Genomic DNA, 6,455 nt, shown 5'->3' with positions numbered 1-6,455 from the left:
TATTTGTTTCCTCTAATAGAGCACAGTAGTGAGTCAAGATTTATTTGACCCATAAGGAAGGACCTTTTTCCGTATTTCTAGGGAAATTTACTATAATTTTCCCATTCAGATTTCCCATAGTCGCTGTTTATTTTGGCCCATTACACATGTAATGCATTCCTAGGGAATGGATGACAAATATCCCTCTGGATCAGACCTTTCTAAATACTATTCTGCCCTGCTACCTATTACAGTAACCCTGCCCTTCTTGCTGTTCTTGTTAAATACTTCTATTAGCTTCTGCCACCATGAGAGCCTGTTCAATGGCAGCATCTCCCATTTTATCACTAATATATGGAAATGATCCACTACAGTGATTTTTCAGAAATGCTGGTCCAATTCTCAACAATATATTTCTCTAGTATATTTCTCTTCGTGAAATGAAATATTTTTTCTAGCCCTTACTTGAATTCATGTGTGAGGTTATATATTTTATGTGATAAAAACATGACAATGTTTCTATCATCCTAAGTCTTTAAACCTCGTCTTCTACATTACACCAAGACAGCATCAGCTTCACGGACATGTGACCTGTGTGGTCACACAGGGACAGGCACTCAGAAAGCCCCCACAATTGGCTTAATGTTCCACTGCTCAAGAGACAATGCCACACGCATGTAAGCAAAGGAGACATGTATGATATTTGTGTTCCCTGTTCCTTGCCTTCTCATTTGCATATAGCATTTGTGATGCCCCATGAATTCAGAATTCCAGGTGACCCACAATTCATGGGATTCAACGTGACTCAAAGCAAGTATAAGCTAAGCTTGTTACATCTATGATTAAGTAAGCAGAGGTGCCGACAGCCCTGAGAGACCATGCTTTCTCTTCAAACTACAACTTAATTCAAACGCAGAAAGAAGGCAATGGTGTTCTAAGAAACATGAATGACCAAGGAGGCTTATCCGTTCCTTTCTTACTTGTGTTAGTTTCCTGTGTTTTCCATCCACTCAGACTGAAAATGATGTCATAAAAGAATAGGGAAATATAGGACCATTCAGTCTTTCCCTATCCTCAGTAATCCAAAAGTAGAGAGTGTTGATAGAATGTGCAACTATCAAGAAATGAAATAAAAGCAGTTGAGTTAGTCTTGTGCAACGAGTCCACTGTTCTGAGAAAATGAAATGCATATGTATGATTAGCTAAGAAATAAAAATTTAATGATTCTGCATGAGTTAAATGCTCATATATTTACATTTAAAACTGACATTTCAGAACATAAAAATGAATTATAAAATCCATGCTCATATTTTAAAATTTCAAATAGCAAATAAATAAACATTACAAGTCAAGAAAGGGCCCACAGAGAAAGGAAAGAACTTCATATTTTAGTACATTTAATACAAATTTCCCTACTTTGTCAACAAAAGGATCTCACATTTTCATTTTATACTAGGTCCTACAAATTATGTAGGACACCCTACACCAAGGCATTTCTAGGATCTCAACCTTAATAGGCCACTGTTGAGTCCAGGTTTCAGTCAACCAACAAGCAAATGATTAGAAACACACTCAGGTAGTTTTAAAAGGCACATGAAGGGGTCCAGAGCATGACATCCCAAAATATGTCACTTTGACATAAGAATTATTTTGAGCAGAAGACAACTGAGAAGAAACAGAAACAGGATGAGCAGTCTCCCTTCAGTTTATCTTCCTGAAAGCAGAACATAAATTCCCCTTGTGAAGGTGTCCCTCCCTCATTTCCTGTACCAGGACAGAGATAACACTCTTATCACCAGTGACAAGGTGGCACTGAGAAAGAGTCTACACAAACAAACCTTACTAACTAACCCTTTTCTTCCATTAGTTTCCCCATGTATTTACCTTCCCACAGTTTGCTGCCCCTAAAAGTCAAAAATCCTTTTCCTTTGTCTTGTCACTTCTCTATGAATTTATTGTCCTTTGCTAAGATGCTATATAAGCCCAAGTTCTAACCATTCTTTTGAGTTACTCGTCACTGAGATTTGTCCACTGATGAGCACTGAATGAGTTAACAAATTGTTTTTATTTTCTAAATCCGTCTTTTTTTTTTAATTTTTGTTTATTTATTTTATCCCCCAAAGCCCCAGTAGATAGTTGTATGTCATAGCTGTACATCCTTCTAGTTGCTGTATGTGGGATGCGGCCTCAGCACAGCCAGAGAAGCAGTGCGTCTGTGCGCGCCCGGGATCCGAACCCCGGGCCACCAGCAGCAGAGCCCTGCACTTAACCGCCAAGCCACGGGGCCGGCCCTAAATCCGTCTTTTGTTAGTCTAATTTACAGGGCCTTATCTGGAGAACCTAGGAGACCAGAGGGAAAAATTATTTCCTCTTCTACACATGTGAGCAAGATTAACTGTTAAATAATGATAAGTTCAAACTAGTTATATGTTTTCTGGCTTGGTATAATAGAGTTAGTATTTATTCCCACATGTATTGCCTAGAAGTTTATTGATGATTACATAGATATCTAAATAGATATCTGTATATCATATAGAACTATCTATCTATCTATCTACTGTCTGTCAAGTCTTTTGGTGCAAGTTTTCTGGATTTGATTTTGTGATCAACTGTTTAAAGAATGATAAAATCTGGCTCTAATCCTAAATCTAGAAACTTTAGTGAAGTGAATACAATGTGTTCCCCCCAAAAAACAAGAAAATCTTTATCAGACTGAAAAGAGCTGCTTCATCCAGAATGAGTGACATTTGGGAGTTTGGAATATTAGAGTCATTTGGATCTTCCCTATATCACCATTCCAATTCTACCCCTCCAGATGTTTCTCAGTCAATACTCTACTTGTACTGCCTTCAAATTTTGGGCTCCACATTCAGGAGATTGGCAGTGAGTTACCAAACTGATATGGGTATTGATCCTGGCCATTATGAGGATGTAAGGCTACAACTACATGATGGAGGCAGGAAAGAATAGGTTTTACGTACAGGTGATCCACTGGAGCTTCTCTCAGCCAGCTCTAACTGTAAACGGACATACAGCAGCCGTGGTCTGCTAAGAGTATGGGAATCAGTGTATGGTAGGTACGGAGATGTAGCACCTCGTTCTCTCTTTAAGTGAGGATGTTTCACCTGGTTTCAGGAAGTGTAGTGAGCAGACAGCCTCTAGCTCTTAGTTCCTTCAGTGTTGGCCTCAGCTGCATAGAGTCACTTCTCCCAAGATTCCACTGTTCTGGGGAAAGCTTTCGTCTGATGGCTGAGTGAGGCCCAGGTATAAAATCCCGGCCATTTTGTCCTGACAAAGGATAACTCTGACAGGAAACCTTTGCCCCAGAACTCACTGCTGGATTGGCCAATGCTTTATCAGGCCCATGTCATGTTCTCCTTCTACTTAATCCTGCTTCCTCTTCCTTCTTTCACAAGTGTTGATCCTTAATACAAATCCTTGACCCCAAACTCCTTAACTTCCTTTCTGAAGAACTCAATCTGTGACATAGAATCCTCGATTCTTTATTATGAAAGTCCGTGTCACCCCAACAGCCAACCTACTTAGACCAGCAGAATTACTATCTGGGGATCTAGAATGGGTGGTTTAGGAAAGCTATGATGAATGTCAGTTATGGCCTTGGGCCAACTCTGGCATTAAAGATCTTCTCACTAACACTCCTCTTATGCTGTTTGATTTTTTCTACTACTATAAAGAAGGTGACAATAAAATTCCTTTAATACTTATTCTTATACGTGATTATTGATGAGAAAGAAAATCCTGAGAAAGAAAAATTATTATGTCAACTTGAAAACTATTTATAATGGTTTCACATTATGAGAGGGAAATCAATGGGTTATTCACTGTATTTAACCATGAATTTCTTTTGTTGTTCATAAATATTTAGTTTTATTTTGTAGTCCATCTATTAAATCAGTTTTATTATTTACAAATTAATGCAATTTGAATGGCTCTAGAAACTAGATTTCTTAAATGGTGCCCAAAGTAATTTATGACACTAGAAAAAAGCAGAAGTATATAAAATGCTTGGAAAATTAACAGAAGTCTTGGTAACAACGTTCTTGTGGACTATTCTCAAATTAGGTAAGGCATTTCCAACTTTATGCTAAGAAATAATTTCTAATTTTTTTTTAAGTTTTTTTGGAAAAAACAAACGAGATGTAACATGTTCTATTTGTTCTGAAAATAAAATGCATTCAATAATTTCCTAGTGCAATACATGCTCCAGAGAAAACATTGATTATCTTTCAAGGGTGTTACACTTCAAATGGCATGACCTTTAGCCTGGGAACCTGAAATGATCACTCTTTTGAGCAGCGTGGGTGTTGATACCATGCTCTCCCACTTGGAGTCATATTAACCAGAATGATACATTCATTTATTCTGTTATTATTTATGCATGCATGCATTCAAGCATTTATCAATTGTTTGCTTACCACTGACTATGACCTGGGCAATGTTGTTGGTGTGGAAACATTTTCATAAACAAAGCAAAACAAAATACAATCATTTTGTTTCTGCTTTAAATAAAGTCTTTTTTGGTTTTGTTTCATTTTATTAACGAAACAACTACTTAAATACGTGGTTTACAAAAAGGAAGTTGAGCTAACATCTTAATGGAGGAATTCTGTACAAGAGTCTGCTCTGTTTCAACCCCTGCTTTCCCAAACATTAAGCTCTAAATCTCTGATCTTACCTTTATGAATTATGAAATTATTTCATACTATAAACATCCAGGGAAATGAAACCAGAGAGTAACAGGTGGCAGTGAAAGTGCATTGGTACATCTAGTGTGTAGTCAGGGCAGTAACCAGACACAAATGTTGCCTGGTGGTAAGAAAGAACACCCAAAAGACAAAGACAGAAGGCAGGAGTGTGGCAGACAGACTGTAAGACGGCCCCGTGATCTCTACCTCTTGGTGTTGATAATCGCCACCTCCCCCAACCTTGAGTTTGGGCAGGACTACTACTCACCTCTAAAGCAGATTTTTCGTAGTATCCCTCTGTCTCTCTTGCTTTGCTGGCGAGAAGCAAGCTGCCGTGAGTCTTACAATCACAGTGAGCTGAAGGCTGCCGGCAGCCACAGGTGTGGCAAAGCAAAGCTTTCCCAGACAACCCTCCAGATGAAACGCCAGACCTTACCAACACCAGGATTGCAGGCCTCTGAGACTCTTCGCAGAGAGCAAGATAAGCCAGCCTCAGCTTCTGACCCACAGAAACTAAGATAATACATGTGCGTTATTTTAAGCTGCTAATTTTGTGGTAGTTTGTTACACGACATAAAAGACTCATATGATATGTATGGCAATCTCTGGGCTCTCACCGCACGAGCCACAAGGAAGAGAGAAAGGAGAGAATAAATGAGACCTATTTCATGCCTGAAATCTGAAATATAAAGAATGATGGGTAATGAGAAATAAAGAGGGTCCTTCTCTCCAGGTCAATGGTCTGTGCAAGTAGTCAATGCCTCGCCCTTCTAAACCTAATTATCTCGCTCCTATTGCTTCAAATGCTCAGATCATTTTCATTTGCTTTTTACAACAAAATCGTTTGAAATTTTCCTAGAACCTGTATGGAGCTCTCATACTACCTTATCAAGCCCCCTTTGTGCTTCAGCCACACTTCTCTTCTTTCAGATCTGAGAAAAAAGTCATACTTGTCTCTTCACAATATCTCAGACTTCTAACATCTTGAACTGGGGTCTCTTCACTTTGCCTAAAAATGTTGTACTCACTTTTTATACCTTTATAATCAACAATTGCTTTCTCAGGGATACTTTTTATGACCCTTAAGACTGGGTCAAATCCTCTATTTTAATTCTTATTACATCATATGTCTCTGATATCTCTCCAAGATATCTCACTCTATAAAATCTGGATCTCATCACACATCACAGTGGGTGAAGAAGTGAGTGGAGAAGCTTGAAAATGGTAAAAAGAAGCAAGGGCTTGAAGATTATTTGTTTACAGAAGTTAAGTATCCAAGTATGATTGATTATATTGACTAAATATTGATTCTTAAATACTAAATAATGACAAGCAGACTGCTTTTCACAGTGACAAACACATCTGAAATCATTGGGAGATTTGAAAGTTGTAAACTTCCGAAGACTTCTGATGGCAACTCAAATATATGGAAGGTTCACAATCCATTTAATGTGGCAATCAATCTAGGCATGTCTCCAGAAAAACTTCCTATGTACGTCATTCAAAATATTTAGGGTCAATTTAACATACGTCAAGAATATTCAATTCAAGGAAATATAAAACATGTATTACAATAGTCTGGTTTTTTTCCAACACAGTGAACTGTATGCTTAAAAATAATACAGCATTTTTAGACAGTGGCAGATTACAATGAGTCAATGACTTATCTTTTCTCTGAGACTTGTGTCTTTTTTTCTTAAAAGAATTTAATGAAAACTGATCTCTCTTTCATTTTGGAAACAGTTTTCAATCATGTACTATGTTCTAAGA

Source organism: Ceratotherium simum, chromosome 27 (genome assembly GCF_057802395.1).
Source record: "Ceratotherium simum simum isolate JZ-2026a chromosome 27, ASM5780239v1, whole genome shotgun sequence".
Lineage (NCBI taxonomy): Eukaryota > Metazoa > Chordata > Mammalia > Perissodactyla > Rhinocerotidae > Ceratotherium > Ceratotherium simum.
This window is presented reverse-complemented; position numbering follows the sequence as displayed.